Source organism: Nuphar pumila, chromosome 3 (assembly GCF_984573655.1).
Source record: "Nuphar pumila chromosome 3, dmNupPumi1.hap1.1, whole genome shotgun sequence".
NCBI lineage: Eukaryota > Viridiplantae > Streptophyta > Magnoliopsida > Nymphaeales > Nymphaeaceae > Nuphar > Nuphar pumila.
The window spans coordinates 139072281-139093089 of NC_143251.1; the positions used below are offsets into that span (position 1 = coordinate 139072281).

The following is a 20809-nucleotide window of genomic DNA, read 5'->3' on the forward strand; positions in this document are numbered from 1 at the left end:
GAGGCGAAGCGAGACGTTGAGCATGTTATGAAGCGAGGCGTTGAAGCGTAAGCTTCATGATCAAGAGAGTAGGTCTCAATTCAAAGAGCCTAGTGGTGACCCCTTATAATTTGAGTCCTTGTGAAATATCTTTTGTACTTTTCTTCGTGAACAAAGTTGTCACATAAACAGGGAAAAAATGCTTGATCTTAGTCTACTTGTAGTTGTGCAATTTGCCTGGAAAATCAATGCATCATGTTATTTGATAATGGTTATCTGAACTATGATTGGTTTAACGTCACCAACAGTCTATAAGCAATTTCTCTTGTTGGGTGGTTGACTGGTTGGGTTGAAAACTTGAAATTGAGGTCGCGTTTGAATCACGAGATGCACCTGAGCGGAGACAGACCGCTCCATGCCCACACGCTATCCTGGGTTGATACACACTGTGTGCATCCGGTTCAGACGGGACAAACTGCGTCCCATACAATGCATTACAACACATTAGAGTGGAACACACCAGTCGCACCACCAGGGTCGTGACTGGTGAGTACCAGACAAACACCGCATGTTCAGAACGCACGGTGTTTGTCCTGTGTATCAAACACCACCTGAACTTGCTATCTTTGTCTATTGGGAGTTCATATGGCTATGAGCACTTTGATCATGACTGAAGTCCCCCCCCCCCCCCTGCCGGAAACCTCGTCAGAGGCTATCACTCTGCTTCCCGACGGGTCTGTGCAGGTTACGGCAACGGTCAGAAGAACTTAGTCCGTTAAACTTGCCGGAAGCTTTTGCTTTTTTCCCGGCGAGTAAATCCAATTTCAGGCCACGAAGAGAAGAAATTTCACCGTAAATCTCGCCGGAATATCCTCCTCTGCTCATTGTGTAATTGTTTTCGATTTTAGTCACAGATCGAAGGAGGCACCGACGCTTCAGGTACTGAGTGTGCACCTTAGTACCTTGAGCATGCGCCTCGCCTGTGAGGCGTACACTTCAAGTACTGAGGTGTACGCCTCTCACAACACTGGTTGGCGCTTCAGCAGTATAGCAATTTGTGAGATGGCACTTCAACTGAATAGTGATTTGTGGTTGGCGCTTTAGCTGCATAGCGATTTGTGAGATGACGCTTCAACTTTCACATTAAATGTGAATCTCGTTCTCTATTTAGGGAGGGGCGGTTCAGCTAGCAAGTGAGGTTTTTTCACTTTTTTTTTGGGCTGCTTTGTGCGGCTGGTTCTTCGGAACATTTGTTTCTTTTCGATGAGGTCTTTCCTCTTGTTATTTCTCTACACCTTTGTGTGTTTGTAAGGCTTATGCCTTTTGACCATTTTGTAAACTATGTTTGAAGATAGTAGAAGAAATTGATCTATCGGTCGCCGTTGACGTACCTCAGTTTGAGGGAACCACGTAAATCTTGTGTGTTTCTTTAATTTCTGTTGTTATATATATATATATATTCTGCTTTCATTGATTTTCACTTGGGAGAAAGCCTGTTTTTCTAAACAGTTTGGATGGGAATGGGTCTGCGAGATGAATAAAATGAGAAACAAGGAACACAAGGCCGTGGTTCTTGCTCAATTGAAGGAAAAAACTGGGCATCATTTGATGGTATCATTGACTGCATAAATGGTAAGATCCTTGGATTTGTAACTGGAGCTGGTCCTGGAAGGGCTAAAAAGTGAGTCTGCTGCTGCTGCTGTTGCCACACTTGGAACATAGCAACTTCTGGAGAGAAGCTGGGATATGACCATCCTTGGTATGACATGAGATGCAAGGATACAGCACTGGATGAATTCTTCTCTCTTGGAACTGACATTGATTTCCTTCTTCCACGCCGAGTCATGCTGTGATGTTTGTCTATTTTCATCTGGGGGTCTCAAACTAGCTAATGCACAAGCAATCGTAACCTGTTCCTGTTCCTCATTGGATCCAGACTCTGACGATGGAGACAAAGAATATGCTGAGAACGAAGAAGCACCCGAATGTGGCACTACAAGCAATGGAGATAAAATAAGTCAAGGCTGCTAATGAATATACTGTAATGAAGTGCCAAATGAAAAGAGCAACGTCTCCAAGCGAAAGCACGGAAGCACGCACATACACAAGAGGCCACTAAAGGGCAAAATAAACCACAAAAGTGGTCAAGCACAAAAAAGAGATAAAAAATCTATTTCACTTCATAGAATGCTTCACAAGAAGCTTAGAGAATACATGGGGATGTGCCCCTTATTTATACACAGCAAGGGACCCAAGGAGGGGCTCCCATAGAGTCGTTGGAGCCCCTCCAACGGTCATATTTATGACCGTTGGAGGGGTCCAACGACTCTATGTGGACCCCTCTCAATTGAATAAAAACAAAAAACAAAAAAGACAAAAAAGAAAAAAGAATAAAGAATAAAGAAAGAAAGAAAAAGCATATCAAAGATATGCGTGTATAGGTGAAATGACGGAAATACCCTTATCGGGTTTTACAAAATAAATATATATATTTATATATATAGCTAGACACATAGACATATATATATATCATATATATGTGTATGTGTCGTAATATATATATATATATATATATATATATATATATATATAAGTACAACATATTTTAACACCCCCCCTCAAACGCATGGTGAAATCACCGAGAGTTTGCTAAAGAGGAAGAAGAAGCGAAGCGAAGGCAAAGCTTTGGTGAAGAAGTCCGCCAACTGATATTCGGTAGGAACATATGGAAGTTGAATGGTGCCTCGTAAAAACTCATCTCGAACATAATGACAGTCCATCTCAATATGCTTCGTTCGTTCATGAAAAGTGTGATTGCTAGCAATATAAATGGCGCTTTTATTGTCACAGCACAGCTTTGAGGGAGTTGAGAATGAGACACCCATATCTTTAAGTAAGCTTCTTAACCATATAATCTCAGTTGTGGTAGTGGCCATCGCACGATATTCTGCTTCAGTAGATGAGAGAGAAACTTTACGCTGCTTCTTACACCTCCAGGAGATAAGCGACTCCCCAAGAAACACACAATAACCTGTGGTAGAAATACGATCATCGGGGTTACCCCCCCAATCAGAGTCAGTATACGCAAGTAAAGTAAGAGGTGAAGAAGAGGATAAGAATACTCCCTTAGTGATGGAATCTTTTAAGTATCTGATAATCCTCATTACTGCTGCCATGTGAGTGGTGGTAGGAGCAGTCTGAAATTGGCTTGCACTATGAACTGCATGAGAAATGTCAGGCCTGGTGATAGATAAATACATTAAGGATCCAATCAATTGACGATAAGGTGTGGGATCTGCTAAAGGAGTGCCATCATTGGCTCTCATCTTGGCATTGATCACTTCTGGAGTCTCCACCCTTTTGTCATCTGTCAGCCCAGACCTAGCAATAATATCAGAGGCAAGCTTCATCTGAGATAGGACATACCCCTTGGGGGAGTATGCAACTTCAATTCCTAAGAAATACCTCAAAAAACCCAGATCAGACATATCAAAATTTTTCTTAAGAATATTTTTAATAAAATCAATACCTTTCTTATCATTACCTGTGATAATCATATCATCAACATATAATAACAAAATTGTTATGTATTCATTAGAGGATTTAACAAACAAAGCAGTATCTGTGTAACATGAGGAGAAACCATTATCCAGAACTACTTTGCTAAAAAGATCATACCAAGCTTTTGGTGCTTGTTTTAACCCATAAAGAGCTTTGTTTAATTTTAGAATATTACCTTTCCCAATTTCAAGACCCGGCGGAGGGTCCATAAGAACTTCTTCACATAAAGTTCCATTTAAGAATGCATTTTTAACATCAAGTTGGTATATAGGCCATTGTTTGATGGATGCTAAAGCAATTAAGGTTCGTACACTAGTCATTCTGGCCACAGGAGCAAAGGTTTCTTCATAATCAATCCCATATTCTTGGGCATAGCCTTTAGCAACCAAACGAGCTTTGTATCTCTCAAGAGACCCATCACATTTGGTTTTGACTTTATATACCCATCTACACCCAATTGCCTTTTTTCCTAAAGGTTGAGGAATAATGCTCCAGGTTTGGGCCTTGTTAAGAGCCTCTAATTCGATTTTCATAGCTTCAATCAAATGTGGGTGATCTTTAGCTTCCTTGAATGAGGTAGGTTCGTGATACGAATGTATTAACATAAGACAGACCTTATAATTCAGAGAAAAGGATTCATAGGACACAAACTTTTGTGGTGGCCTACTAGTACGAGAAGATCTCCTAGGTAGATTGTTGTCAGTAGATTCTTCTAAAGAGAAGTCTTGAGAGTATCTGTCAATAGCAGGTTGATGTTCATTTCCTATCCGCCAGGTATAGACATTTATATCATTAAGGTTTTCATTTTGGGAGGTATTATCATGTTGTGGTATATCATTATAATGTAAAATTCCATCACAACTAGTATCACAAGTAATAGCCTCAGGAGACTCAATTCTAGGAGCTAAGTCAAATAGAAAAGAATAATCAATGTCTTTCTTAGATGTGTGAATATCGAAACCATTTTGTTCTTCAATAAAGTTTACATTTCTCGACACATATAATTTATTGTTTCGAATATCATAGCATCTATAGCCTTTTTGATTCTCACCATAGCCAATGAACACACATTCAATAGCTTTAGGTGACAACTTATCTTGTCCTAGACTAAGTACAAAACATTTGCATCCGAAGATTCTTAGTCTATTAAAATCGGGAGTAATTTTAAATAATTTTTCAAAGGGTGAAACATTTTTCAAAGAAGAAGAGGGCATACGATTCACAAGATATGTTGCGGTAAGAAGAGCTTCGGCCCAAAAGTTTTTAGGAACACATTTAGACACAAGAAGAGTTCTTGTGGTTTCGATTAAGTGCCTATGTTTCCTTTCCGCAAGACCATTTTGTTGCGGAGTTTTAGGACAAGATCGTTGGTGCAAAATTCCATTTGTTTTAAAATAATTTTGAAAATCTTTAGACATATATTCTCCTCCTGAGTCGGATCTAAAAGTGGCTATATTGTGTTGGAATTGGTTTTGAACAAGAGCGTGAAACTCTTTAAAATTAGTGAAGACATCGGATTTATTCTTGATAATATAAACCCATGTGTATCTAGAAAAATCATCAATAAAAGAAACATAGTAAGAGAAGCCTCCTTTGGACATAACGGGTGCCGGTCCCCATACATCGGGAATGCACAAGTTCAAAAGGCCTTTTTGACACAAAATTGCTATGAGAATATGGAAGAGAGTGAATTTTCCCAAGAATACAATCATTGCATGTAAATGTATTTGTATTACAAAATTTTTCCAAAAATGGAAAAAGGTACAATTTGAAAATACTAGGGTGTCCAAGTCTCTTATGCCAAGTCTCAATATCTTTGGATTGAACATGATTACAAAATGATTTGGATGGCAAAGACAAAAAATCCATATAGTAAAGGTCCCCTCTTCTATGGCCTTGCCCAATCCGCTTCCCGGACCGGAGATCCTGCACATAGCAATGGGTTGGTGAAAACGAGACATTATATTCAAAATCGGTAATTTGAGAGACGGAAAAAAGATTTAGATTAAGTTTTGGGATGATCCGGATTTTGGGAACAAAAAATTCTTTGTTTTGGTCATAAATTTTCTCAAGGTTTCCAATACCCTCAACATTTAAAGATGTTCCATCGGCGGTGGATACATATGATTTAAATTTATTGAGACTTGGTTTTGATAAAAGTGATGCATTTGGAGTCATATGGAAAGAGGCACCCGAATCAAGAATCCAAGAAGTCATACCTGGAAAAGAAGAGATGGCGGCACCGGAAGTGGAAGGTGAGGATGATGATGTAGAGGCGTTCATCTTCATAAATTGTTGAAGAGTTTCGGTTAGATGAGCGATGGAATCCTTTATGTCACCATCCTTCTTTGAATCTTCATTGATAATTGGAGGAGTCTCTCCCACGGAAGCTACCTTCTTCTTGAATTTAGGGCAATCGGGACGAATATGGCCCGGTTCATTACAATTATGACAAATGATTTTTCTTCCTCCACCACCATTATTCTTCCAAAAATGTGGTGGTTTATATGATCTTACATTGTTGCCAGGTCTAGACACGACATGCACTTCATCAACATCTCTCTTCAAGGCCAAACGGGTTTCTTCTTGACATAAATCAGCCAAAATATCGCTTAGAGGAGTAGAGGCCCTATGAAGTAGAGATCTTCTAAGTTGTTCAAATTCGGGACGAAGCCCATGAATAAATTGAAAGAACCTCTCTTTTTCCATTTGCTCTTGTCTCATAGCAATAGCACTTCCTTCCCATTGCGGTTCGAGAAGGACAAGTTCATCCCATAAAGAGGATAGGGCACTATAGTAGTCCCTAATGCTCATATCACCTTGCTTGGTAGCTCTTACCTTTTCTTGTAGAAAAAAATGTCTAGCAAGGTCTCTTTGAGTGTACATACCTTTCATAAAAAACCATGCTTCATTAGCCTTTTTGAATTTTGCAAGGTTTGCACAAATCTTCAATTCGACATTATTCATGAACCATGCTAATATTTTAGCATGTTTACTTTCCCAATCTTCCATTTTAGAAGAATAATCAAGAATAGCCTTTTCCTTTTCTTCTTCATTCAAAGCTTTTTCTTCACCTCCTTCAAATTTAGTTAACTTTAGTTGTGGTTCCGGAATGGTTCCACATACATAACCCCAAAGCCTTTTACCTTTGAGATTATTCTCCATAGCGGCCGCCCACATGCGATAATTGGTCCCATCCAATTTGAATGAGAGATCGATTTTTGCATCTTTGTTGGCCATTAGAAGAAAAATTTATAAGACAAGAGAGGGGAGAGGTATTACTTGTCAAGAGAGGATCCAATGAAGCCTTCTTAACCAAGGCTCTGATACCATGTAATGAAGTGCCAAATGAAAAGAGCAACGTCTCCAAGCGAAAGCACGCACATACACAAAAGGCCACTAAAGGGCAAAATAAACCACAAAAGTGGTCAAGCACAAAAAAGAGATAAAAAATATATTTCACTTCATAGAATGCTTCACAAGAAGCTTAGAGAATACATGGGGCTGTGCCCCTTATTTATACACAGCAAGGGACCCAAGGAGGGGCTCCCATAGAGTCGTTGGAGCCCCTCCAACGGTCATATTTATGACCGTTGAGGGGTCCAACGACTCTATGTGGACCCCTCTCAATTGAATAAAAACAAAAAAGAAAAAAGACAAAAAAGAAAAAAAAAAGAAAAAGAAAGAAAGAAAAAGCATATCAAAGATATGCGTGTACAGGTGAAATGACGGAAATACCCTTATCGGGTTTTACAAAATAAATATATATATATTTATATATATATATAGATAGACACATAGACATATATATATATATCATATATATGTGTATGTGTCGTAATCTATATATATATATATATATATATATATATATATATATAAGTACAACATATTTTAACATATACATGCATCATGGAAACAAATCAGCCTTCACAGGACTAAGTACAGCAGTTCTTGTACAGCTCATTAAATATCATATCTAATGTTTGTTTTAGGAAACAAAAACTTTTTCCTTGACTAAAAGTAAATAAAAAAAGCTTGCTTGTTTTTTAGGTGTCGTTGTAAATTAAAAAGCTAGCTAAAAGTTAAGGAGCAAAGCGATTGATTTTAAGTCTTTATGTTTGGTGGCCTAATCCAACGCGTCACCACTCCTCTATTGCTAATAACACTATATCTAAAAAAGAGAAGCACACAAAGCCTGTCACACATTCCCTAGACAGCAAAGAAAGCAAGCAAAATAGTTAGGGTGCAAATTACATGCAAAACTTGTCAATGCATCTGAGACAGTAGCCGATTTTGCTTTAGAGAGAACCTTTCACTTTCTATATTGAACTGTCTTTAGAAAAATACCTTCCTATTTTAGAGAGGAGCCAGCAACTACTCTTTGTTGATTATGGAATTGAGTGCCTAAAGAACCAAAATGTAGATTCACTTCTCAGATTTAGGCAATTCAGACTTGAGAAAATTTTTGTCGGCAGAAAAATCAGGAATCATGATTAGCTTTTAGTATAATAAAGAACTAAAAACGGCTTACATTGTTTAAGTGCTGACCAATCAGCAATTGCAGCATTCTTTTGAGCTTGTTTCTTAGACTTTGCAGGGTCCCCTGCAAAGCTCATCCCTGCAAGCTCAACTGTGCAGGTAAAGGACCGTGAATGCCCATGCAAAAATTGGATAAGATTCAAGGTAATTCAATGCAAAGTCAAAGTCAATAATGCACTGGTCAACAAACATATATGGATTTGGGATCAAAACCATCCAAGTGCCAAATCAAAGCTAGATTGAGCCAAGCTGGGTCGGACCCGAGTTCAAGTCCTAAACCCCAAGCCCAAATCTAAATTCAAGTATGTATTCTTTGTGATTCAAAATTCAAGGCCCAAAAAGTAATGACCTTAAAAGGCCATGCTCTCTAAGGCACTACCCTCTTATGTAAGGACAAAGAAAGTTACTACAACTTTAACCCTGGACCGACATACTTGGGGAAAAATAGAAAGATAGATGTTATACTTTGTTAGTTTTGAGACAAAAATCCAACACACTCTACTCCCATAGTCAAGACCAAGTGGTAAATTTCTTATTCAATTAAGAGTCCACCTCATCATTCTTTCTTCGTCATCTGAAACTGGTCTAGTTTTGAGTTTGTTGCATGTTTAATCTTATATTGTTTGTTGATTGATGCCAATGTGATCATTTTCTTTGTTTTAGTATTTCTTCTCAATAGTGTCTGTTTTGGTTCTGATTGGTAATTTAGATCGACTAACGTCGGTTCATAAAGTTCATTTTCGCGTACTAACTTCCATAATAATAGGTTTGGAGTTGGTTTCGTTATTGGGGCACTTATGATATTACCCTTCAATTCCACCTTCACATTTTCACTTTTCTCACACTATAACTTTATTCTTGTTGTGATTTAAGGGTAATTTGATTTTTAGTCTACTTAGGTCACCTGTAGAGGGTCAAATATTGAGTTTATTTCTAGTGAACATACTGTACTTAATTTCAACTGACGAAGATCGGACAGGATATTAGAATGTCAACTACATGAAGCATCAAAACCTGTCTCTTTTTGTGTTCTTCCCATGAAGTCTTACAGAAATTCTCACTTTGGCAGATACAGGCACAGCTTCTGGAAGTTTGGAGGCCACTTCTGCTGGTTTGATTGGGGAAAATGATCTACTGATTGTGGGTCCAGGAGTACTTGGCCGTCTTGTGGAAGAAAAATGGAAATTGGTATAGCTGTTCAATTAAAAGACTCTTATTCTTCGTTAGTACTCAAATACCACTGCATTGATGTGTTGCAATATGTAATTTAGTTCAATAGATTGTTCCCATTAGACTTCATTGGTGGCGGCATAAATAGATGTGATTGATATCATTTATCTTCAATCAATAGAGAAGTTGATAACATGCAATGACTAGCATTTGGTAGATAATTTCATGTTTTGGTTATGATTTCCCTATAAATTAAGATGGTATTGTGTAAATCATGGATGACAATAGTGGAAAATTTTAAATGGACATTTTTTCTGCCAAAATGTGTTTTTTCCCATGTGAAAGCTCTGTTGTCATGAAACTATTTGGTGATTTAAATGACAGAAATGTTAGATGTCTGTTGCAGGGTATTCATGACCAGAAGCAGCTCACGTATCCATTAGCTGACTTTGCTTTTTCTGATCATTGTTCTGTAATCTTGAGCTCTTCAATGTAAATAACCTTCCTGAAAGTGAAGATCAGAGGAAGGGTAGTTAGTGTCTGGAAGGGAAGGGATTTTTATATGAACTAGGATCATATATTTGTAATTGTATTATCTAAAAAGCAATAGGTGGAGGCAGAGGGGCTCGTAGGCCTGTGGGGTGGGGGTCAGGGTTCTGTATCAATTGAATTATATCTTATTTAGTTGCTTTTACTTTTTAATTACTTGATGAGTTTATGACTCAACAAAGTTGAGCCTGTTAACATAGACTGCTTGATTAATTAGATATAGCAATTTCATAACACTTCCTTACAGCAATTAATATTTTGATGTTCTAGTCTTTTTCCTTATCACCCTTCCAAGAGTTAACATTGTATATCACTGCATATGTGCGCATGCCATCTTTTGTCCTACTAGCTCAAAAGGCAACTGATTAATTTGTCTGCATTAATTTGATTTCATGGATTAGTTTTTTCAATGTGGCACTTGATGATCACACCATCATCTGTTTCTTTTTTTTTTATAACTATTTGTTGAAATGTTTTTTGGGTTTCTATTTCTTTTTTTTTCACTTCATTCTCTTTTGCGAACTGCAAACATTATCAGATTCCCATCAAATCTATATTTACACTAAGATTCCTATCTAACAGGAAAATCCTGGCTGCAAAATTTTCGGACAGACAATGACTACAACTCATCACGAAGAGTTGCTTAAGCTTGGGATCTCACCTTCTGTAAGAGGTTCAGAAGCAACACATGCATTTTCATATGTCATCATTTGTGCACCTCCGTATCAAAATGAAGACTATCCAGGTGAAGTAAGGTACACATCACCTTTGATCTGCATCCCTGCAGCATAAAACCTCTTTTCAACTGGATTTGATTCAGTAATTAATGAAATGAACATTGTACTGTTGTAAGCTTAATATTTTACTGTGTATGGCATCACTTTCATGTGCTGTTCACTTTAATTGTCTTCTAGTGTCATATAAACTAACAGGTTTATGGAGGTCATTGGGAAACACATCTTAAATCCTCATATAAAACAGCTCTCTGTTTTATTGAAATGCATGGCAGCTCCACTTATTCATACTCTTGAAATTGTTGATGATCTCTCCTGATGTCCATTCATTCAGAAATAAGGCTATAATGTCCTTGTGATCTCTCTTTCTCTCTCTCCAACAAAACTTTCTAATGTGCAAATGTAATCTTCCCTGTTCATAGACTATTTTCCAAACGTTTTCTTGCTTTATTTAAGCTTAAACATGCTTTCTAAAATTTCCTTCTGTTTAGTTTCCTGCACAGAATCTGTTATTTCATTCACTATGTAGTTTTGTAGAAACCCTCTATTCCCACTGTTTGAAAAAAAAGGAATGGGAGAACAGTGTATGCTGTGAATAGGGATAAATCGATTTTTCTGCCTGCATGTTTTCTGTTCAATATTTTATTCTGAACAGCACAAATGCGTACTCTGGCTAGTGATCTTTATATCAAAGTTCATGTTCTCTATGGAAATAGGTGTTTTATTTGAATGGATGCGAATAATCTTTAGGCTTGCTTCATCAAATTGGAGTGGTGAGGGCTCACTGTTGTTTACTTCAAGCACAGCTGTTTATGACGGTGAAGATCTATGCTCTGTGGTATTACCTGGGGTGTAGGATACTGTTTTACTGTCAAAAGTTTGCTATTCATTTCCTTCATGACAAAAAATAATGTATAATTTTGCTTTTGCAGTTATTGTCTCCATCTATGGGATGTTATGAAAATATTGCTTCACCTCTGCATTAAACAACTTTGTGGTGTATTAGTTAAGTAATATCCAAATGATGCACATGTCGATATATCAGGTGAAAGGAAGTATGTATAAATGGAATATTTCACCTATCCATGGGTGCATGGGGTATTCTTTGTGATAGGAAAGAAGAAAAATCAGTATATCGAAGAAGTAAAAAGAAAGACATTTACAAATTTCTCCGTAATGTGACCATGCTCATGAAAAAGTTTCGGAAATTGAGCCTGGAAACTGGAATGAATATAAGAAATTTGAGAGTAACCTTTAAAACACATGAATATAAGAAACTTCCAATATAAGATTTGTCCAGCATATCTTTCACTTAAGTACAAAATTATGGATCTGAACATAGGAAGCTCTTTATAGCTTGATGTGCTTTTGGTTTTGTCTCTAATTGTGGCCCACTTGCACAAACTTGACATGTCACATCAGTCAACCTATGAATGAGAGGTTTTTCATGTTCTATGATTTTCTCTGGAGCATTACTTTTCATGCTTTTGTTATTGTCTTAAGAAGTTCTCAACTTCATAGTTACAGGGAGGAATATTACTTTACATTTTTTTGTATAACATTGAACTCCACTCTTTGGTGCATTATGTACCATACTTATGATGGTGGCACTACTTTGCAGGACACTCCAACAGTGCCAATTGGGAGAAGTCCTCAGACAGATGTTCTCCTTAAAGCAGAAAATGAAGTCCTTGAAGTTGGTGGTTGTGTACTCAGACTAGTGGGGCTTTATATATCCTTTAGATGCTTTTCCCTTTTGACTTTTGAGGTGTTTATGGATATTTTCACTTATTTATGAAAGAAGCTGAAGTACTACACAGTGGGATTCCATATGTTGATGTTTGACAAATTGTTCCTTGACTTTTCGTACAAGTCAGATAGGGGTGCCCATGCATATTCGTTGGAGAAAGGGACTGTGGATATTTGTCCAGACTTTATAATCAATCTTTTTCACTATGAGGTCATGACTCAACCTTTCATCTCTTTTTCAAACATGTAGAGACATTATGCAGCTTTATATCCTGAAACATCCAGTACGGTGTTCGGCTTTATATTGTTAGGTGCTCCCTAGGTTCAGCCTTTGTTGGAGTTTGTTCATGATTTTTGGTTCTTAATTCAATCTTGACCTGTCGTTCATTAGCTTCGTACCATTCTGCTCATTCTGCTTTGTACTTTTACCTGCATATTTCTAGATGCATTGATTGCTACTTGGATGAGGACTTCAATGCCGAATATTGTCAAGCCATGATTATGAGACAAACATATTTGATGTTTTTTTTCAAAGTTATTTGGAATTATTAATTTTTTAAATCATTCCTTCAAGATATATGCTACTTGCACACTCATAGAAGTCCAGCCATCCAGCTTATCAGTCAGTCATCTGACACTTAAACAAACACTCCTTGACATAGCTATAAACTTCAGTGTCCAAACATGGACCTCACTCAGTAGACACTGCATGTCAAGTGTTGCAAATGTATGGAGTATGGACCACATAAAAACCTTAATAAAGTGTCAGAAAAGTACTTAAATCTCATAGTCCACTTAGAAGCCTCTTGAGTTTTAGCTTCCCCAAGAATTGATGAATTCTCCATCCAAACTTCATCAAAGTATTTGATCCTTTGCCCCAACCTTTGATGAGATGCTCCTCTCCCCCGATCAGTTTAAAATTTACCTTTTTTTTAAATCATGCAGTGCGCGCTTCATTTTTTTTTCCTCTTGGGTGTCTGCATGCTTTCTCACTCTTCTCACTCTTGTCATGTCAGACACTTCCCCTGTTCGACACCAAAATTTTTATCAGGAAATTTAAATGTTTACTCTGGTGGTTCGCCGTACATACAATATGTGCATGAAGGAAATGTTTTCAGTCCATGATAAACTCTAGATTTTCTCCATAACATCCAAAGTAGATTGGACAGGAACTGGTATTGTGGCTGGTGCCACTCAACCAGTTTCTAGCCAATCAGACGCCAAGATGGTGCTGGTCAAAGGTATGAACTTTTTGGTCAGGATCCAGGAGGCCTTGTTTATGAAGGGTTCATTAGGAATTCTAGCATTGTATTGGTCAACTTTTCGGCTTGGCCATCCTATCACAAAGTGGATGGGAAAGCTCTTGACCAAGTGGATGGGGGCCCTTTCCCATTCAACAGGTGATCTTGTAGGTAATTCTTGGATTTGATTTTTGGTAGCTTTCAGATAGGAATACGTTTTTGCAAACTTGGAAGCATGAACTCTGGTGGCCTCTTCATTCCTGAGATTAGAGTATCCAATAGTAAGTGACTAGTGAAGTTTAAGCAGAGGCTCGTACCCATATGCCAAAAGAATTTGGGGATTTCATGCATCTTTTATTTTTTTGGTTACTGACTCGTTCAGTTCTGACTTTATTCCTCACTCGAAAATGAAGGAAAAGTCTTTATTTACCTTGAGGATATGCTGCCTTGGTGGAGTCACAAGCCCCAACCAAAGATTTTGGAGCCTCTGAATTTGACAAAAATAGCGCGAAAAAATTGCTTATAAATCTTGACCTTGTTGCCTTAGGAGCACAAGTTTAAAATTTGTTTGAATGCACGCAACAATGGTTTCACTTGTTTGTTCACTTTCTGTATATCTGTAGACGTGATTTTATTCTCTGTAGCATGACATTTTCTCTGTGATAATCCTAGTCCTAGCTGTGATTGTTAACTTCAAAACTGCAAATTCTGATTATTTTCTGCATAACAGGATGCAGCATCCCTTGCAGTTGCAATTTTGAAGAAGTTTCGCACTAGGGTGTTCTTGGGTTGTGACAATAATCCTTTATCCAGGTTTCTTTCAGTACCTTTTAACTTATTTGGGTTAATCTTTTGCTGCCAAACAGTTCACCGAATTAGTTTATGAACCAATCAGCAGTCAAATTTTAAAGAAAATTCTTGCTACTGAAGGGGTTGTCCATGAATTATAACCATTGCAGTTCTTTTAAAAATAGGAAAAGAAAATGGAGTCGACCCCGAAAGAAATGGGCACAAGAAGAAGATTCTGGCCTCATACCCATTACTGCCAACTTTATTTTCCTGTTCTATCCACCATTGCCTATCCAACTCGTAGGTTCGTGTGGCAATTTTCCTGCCCATTCATAATGGATTCTTGATTCTTGCCATTCTGTAGCCAAGAACTGATGGTCCTTGTGACCAAAAGCAAAAAGTACAGTAAAACTTTTCAGAGATTTACAGGTAAGGTCATTCAATAAATGCTCATTTCGACCTGTATTTTATTTTATATTTTCTTTTCTATACCTGTATTTATTGTCTTATGTTCTTCCTCTCTTGAAAGTAGCTATGCCACTGCAACACTGACAGTGGTTGAACATGATGTACTACTAAGATGTGTTGATTTTCCTGTATTAACTTGTAAATGTTGCATATCAAATGAGAAAACCTTTAAAATAACTCAGTATCTCAAGTGGTGGTGTTAAATGCGCAGGCACTAGTAGGCCACCAGGGAAGAGGATAAATAACTCAGAAAACACATGCTGAGATTGGTTGGGAGCCTAAATGCCTGAGCTTTGAAAGCTTTCTTGGACTGTGAAGTCAGAATATCTTCTGAGCTATATCAATTCTTTCTGGATGAAGGAGAGGTGAAAGATCCTGGAAACCTCAATGTTACTATTGAACAATGTGATCTGGTTGCAACCGTGTGGTTTATTCATTTACCACTTGTTTTGCTCCTCTGTATATGTAAAAGACTGGAACCAGGAATATTATACTCCTGTCCTTGATTGCAATTGGTTTATTCATTTACCACTTGTTTTGCTCCTCTGTATATGTAAAAGACTGGAACCAGGAATATTATACTCCTGTCCTTGATTGCAATTGGAAGCATGTATTATGGAATGTGGAAATTCCAAATGATAAATTCTTTATGTTTGTTAATTTTTTCATATGCAGCTGAAAATGTTTTCATGTGAGCTTTGTAACTAAGGGTATCATTTTCTTAAGAAACGACTAAAAGAAAATTAGGCACCAAAATCTAATGGCTGTCTTGCATAGAACAAGGAAATTCAGTGTTTGACAACAACTCTTTATCTTGAAATCTATTGGACTTTTCCAAATCTGAGGCTCTATCTTATCATTGCGTTTCAAAAACAACTTATTTTTAAAACGATCGAGTCGTTATCAACTCCAAAGGGCTTTGCCTTCTTGGTTAGGGACGACGGTGGTTTGTCACCTGACATGGAATGACCTTGTTTCAAAACCCGGGAGCCATTCCCTGCCACAAGGTCGAAGCTGGGTGTACTCTCCAGTTGGCACCTCAAGGGTTTTACCAACCAGTGGCCTGCCAACATTCCAGCAGCAATGGGCTCAGCCATTATTACTGCATTAAGTCTCCCTTTTCTTTTCAATTATTTAAGCTCACATGAAAGAGCTCTATATTTAATATTCTCACCGTCATTAGCTAAAGGACTCTTCAACATCATTAAAAAACAAATTTATTTATTTTCTAAGGTCTGGATTTTGGATCCATCAATCTCTGTCAAAAGCGGTCTGGGCAAGATGTTAAACCCAGCAAAGCTTGAGTAAATTTAAAAATTAAACATGTCAGATTCAGGTTGATCTTAATTGCATTGCCAAACTACTTTGCAAATTTTGATTTGAATGACTTTAGTCTGGCTTCTTTAGACAGATTGATCTGAATCTGGTCCATGTAATACGTGTATAAAGTAGAAAACTGGGAGGCCAAACAATTTGGTTATACAACTTTCTATCTATTAATTTCTCAGGTGAGTGTCCTTTCCCTGCCTGCCCTGCCCTACCCTATCCCACACCACCATATGCATTTTCTAATTGTGGGGATTGGGTTACAACTAATTTCAAACTGAATTTGACCCACCCCTATTGTCAAAAGTTGAACCAATGGACTTAAAAACCTATGTATAGAGAGTAATGGGTTGGTGCTAAACCGCGTGCTAAATAAGATTTTTGGGCTTTTTTCATTTTATTTTTAAATTCTGACCGTACAGATATTGTGATCTATATACTTGATTTTATAGGGATCAGCTCTTTAAACGTTTGATTCCAACACATGGGTAGGCTTTTATAAAGTTCAAAAAATCAACGGTTCAAAATCTTTGTAAATTTTCGAGGCTCCAAACATCATTTTTTTTCATCAAAAATACATGATCCAGGTGTAGATTCTTAGTGTGTAGATTCTTAGTAAATCGACCATGCCCAACACATTTATGGCACCAAAAGCATATAAAAAGCACCGGAGAAGCCCGAAAAACCCATTTAGCATGTGGTTTAGCACCAAATTGGTTTAACACGAACCCATTTTCCTATATATATATGTGTGTGTGTGAGAGAGAGAGAGAGAGAGAGAGAGAATAGGGATTGCGCTGCCCTTTTTTTCATTAGGTCTCGTTAGGACCCTGCAAAAATCATAGTTTTAGGTATTTTATGAATGGTCGAAAACGGGGAGCTTCATGCAGTTCCAGGCCAAGAGGGAACCACGTTTAACCAATCTTCTTACGTTCCCTCAAAGTCACACCCCAAGTGTGCCCACAAAAGCTAGAGAAAACAATGCTTCTGGAAATTCAGTTCTTATCAAATGAGCAGAAACCAAAATGTTGATTATGTACGAAGCTGGGTCCTCCCTGGTGGGCAAGGGGGACCTCTAGGGTTTTACCAACCGGAGTCCAGCCAATGTGCCGTCGGTGATGAGACGGTTTTTCCCTTGAATTATTCATAAAAAAAAATTGTTGATTATGTATAAAAACTTGTGGTTTTAGCATATTTTCAAAGGCTGTTTGTTTTCGAACATGGTTCTTCATGGTTGTTAAGTTCAGATACACCTCGGTCAACTTTTGGACCGTGTCACAAGGATGTCATTTTGGCAGCGTGTCCCTTGTGACATGACCTGAAATGTCACTGACACGTGCGAATGCCATTTTAATACTTTTTAATAGTTAAAAATAATACTTCTATAAAGATGCATTTTTAAATGTTAAAAATATCTAAAATATCTTTTAGAGTTAAAAAATTCCTTGCCCTGGCATCCCTTTTTTTTTTAAATTTCAACTTTACATAGTGACAAATATCTTGAGATTTATGAAAATCTTGTGATAATATCATAAGAAATTGCCTGAAAGTTTAAAATGGCAATTTCTTGGGAGATTTTCAAAATATCGTGAGATATATGAAAAAACATAAATACCGCAATTTAAACACGATATTTAAGTTTTAAATGGCTATTTATCATGAAAAAACCATGTATTTTTATTTTTAAATATTTTTTATTAATATTTTCTTATAAAAATATTTTTTATTTTATTTTTTATTACCGAGATTTTGCCAAAAAAATTGCGAGATTTATGAAAAATTTTCAAATCCTCACGAGTTTTTGAAAAACAAGATTTTGCCGTTTTTAACGTTTGTCACTATGGTCGCATATTGTGTCATGCCCATATCTTTGTGACATCAATAAGCTGTTTAGATCTAAGTCTATGTTCGGGTGTGATTAACCATCACAAACCTCCCCAATTTCTTTCTAAATTGAAAAGGAAATTTATTGCAGAACCTGCATGCATCACTCTTTTGACAAATTCCACTCTGAAAATGATCATCTCACCCCAACCAGCTTCTAATAAATGGTAGAATATCACCTGCAGTTTCATGCTGCCAACATACACAGAGAAGGTTTCAAAGAAACTATCACCATCATTCTTGACAGCATACAGTCAAGAGCGTTTTTTTTTTAAAACTAGAATGGCCCCACCAAACACTTGGTGCATTATCAAACGCAACCCCTCAACAGTTCTTAGTGCAGAAATTAGTTGGACAGAGGTTGCTATCCCCAAGTCAAAGACTTGGCCCACAATGCACTTGGCAATGGTTCCTGCTTTGGACCAATGTAGTTCATTGGCATGATGTGCCAGTGTAGTTCAGAGAATTTTAGCAGCCTCTAAGATGAGTCCGCCTGGTTTCCGTAGTAATGTTGTCGGTATTGTTACGAATCGGCCGATTCGTATCATATCGACAAAAAAAAATAGATATGAAACAAGCTGAATCAGCTTATCTTTAATATTATTTTAATATTACAAAAATCAGCATGAATCAGATCAAAGCGAATCATCTTGAATTGGTCTATTTAAAAAAACATTTTTTAGAAATTTTTTAAAAATCATAAATATAAAAAATAATGAAAAATAATCTGAAAAAGGAAAATACAGCAATGAAATGATGACTTGGAGGATAAATCAAATTGTAAGATATGCATTTAATACTTAAAAAACAGAAAACTAATATAATAATTATCACAAAATACTAAAAAAAAAAAACAATTTAGGCTGATTTTCAATTAAATCAGTGAGATGCCGATTCGATTTTAACATTGGTTATCCTTATCAGCTCTGGCGATGCAACGTTCTTAGTTGGTAAGAGATTGTTATTCACAGAGCCATTTTTCTGGTGAGCTTAGTGGGCTACATTACATGTGTGTGGAAAGCATGACTAAGAATTGTAGGAGAAACTTTATAGTTTTATAGATCTTGGGACCATCAAAATTGGGTCAAATGTATGAAAAATTCAATCCCAAAACTGCTTTAATCCTTCCTTAAAAGTCTTCCAATCTCTGCAAACCATCCCCCTCCCCTGTTTTCCTTTGATAGCTTTTGCCTCCCACCTTAACTGGTTACCATGGTGAAGATTTGTTGCATAGATGATGAAGAAAGTTATTTGGTATTGTTTATGGTTCTTCTGATCATTGCATTGGTTATCCTGGCAATCAATTCTCCTCCTGCAAAACAAGTCCATGTATCAATCCACAGTCACCATTGCTAGTAGATGCTGATGGTTTTCTGTTTTGCAAGTGAAATGTAAGCTCTGCTTCTTGATTTCTGAATGTTTTTATATATATATTTTTTATTTATAACCTGAAGAAACTGCATTCGGCAAAGACCTGGTCGCTCTGGCACAGCCTGCCATACCTACGGTCGTCGTGACGGCAGAGCAAAACTCCAAGGCTAGGAACCCCACCCCCAGGGCTTATGCTGGGCGTCAGACACCCATAGGAATCGAACCTTGACCGCCCCGTCTAGCGGTCAAGGCCCCACCCCACTACGCCAACCGCCCTTGGGGCTTGATTTCTGAATGCTTGTCTCTGTATTTTTCTTCCTGAAATGTATTATATAAGCAATATGATTGTATAGAGCACATTCATTGAATTAAATTTTCTCTTTAACCACCGTTGACCAATATGTGCATGTTTTTACAGAGAGGACAGCAACCCATCATGAGTGCATGATAAATATGAGCAGAGCAGCAAACCCTTCCAATCTTTTCTGCTCTCTTTCTTCTGATGCTTCATCTTTTTCTTCTTCCCTGGGGTACCCCTCTTCATCTTCCCCTTCATGATGATCTGCAGTATCCATCTCTCTGCCTGTGTCTCCTTCCATAGATGAATCTTTCTGTTAATAGATCTCTTCTTGTTCTTTGATTTTCAGAGAATGTGTCACTGTATTAGTGCAAGTTCTCCGTGCTGAACATTTCTTGGAAGTGGTTGTATCTTTTCATGCTTCCTCTTCTTTGTGGAAGCTTCCATATGCTCATATGCTGGCTCCTTTGCAGACAACAGAGTGGATACAAAAGTTCGATTCTATCTGAACTACTCATTTTCAAGTGGTATCCACATTGTTCACAAATATTCATTTTTGAACTAAAAATTTTCTTATAATTCAATCCATAACGATTTTAACATTGAAGCCATACATGTCTGTAAATTTTTTTTTATTTCTATCTAAATCACTAGAAATTACTGTCACTAGCACTAGTTTTTATATTAGAGCTCCCATGGTCACTACCCCTTCACTATTGCTACAAATGTAACTATAAATGTAATTGTCCCTGGAATTGTTGCTACCATTGGAAATGCAACTATCTATATTGGTTTCAGAACTAATATAACTGTCAATTGCAACTAATACACGTGATCATAATAACGACTGTAACTCTTAGACCCACTATTTAGATTTAGATAACTAGAAAATAAACTTTCTAGTTCACCCACAAAGTAACTATCAGTGTCAATCTCAAAAATCTTATTTTCAATATTGAAATATACAAAATGATTTTTTATTCCTTATCCTGAGTAGTGCATGTTTGAATACCCTGTGATTCCTGGATTTTCTCAGCTTCCTCTGATTGCAAATCACAACCCCAACACTTTCTCACGTTTATAAAAACATGAGCAAGTGTAAGTTGTGATTGTGACACTTGAGAATGATTCTCCCTTGAATCTTGTGA

General features: G+C 37.2%; 1 pseudogene across 1 annotated transcript; it reads left to right on the top strand.

Moving 5' to 3' along the window:
- Positions 1–1547: 1547 nt before the first annotated feature.
- LOC149844059 (uncharacterized) lies at positions 1548–15425 on the top strand (annotated as a pseudogene). The gene is made up of 9 exons (XR_016431178.1): positions 1548–1738; positions 9152–9270; positions 10384–10556; positions 11286–11373; positions 12157–12267; positions 12406–12495; positions 14256–14338; positions 14679–14743; positions 14994–15425. The product of XR_016431178.1 is annotated as an uncharacterized LOC149844059 (transcript).
- Positions 15426–20809: the final 5384 nt, after the last annotated feature.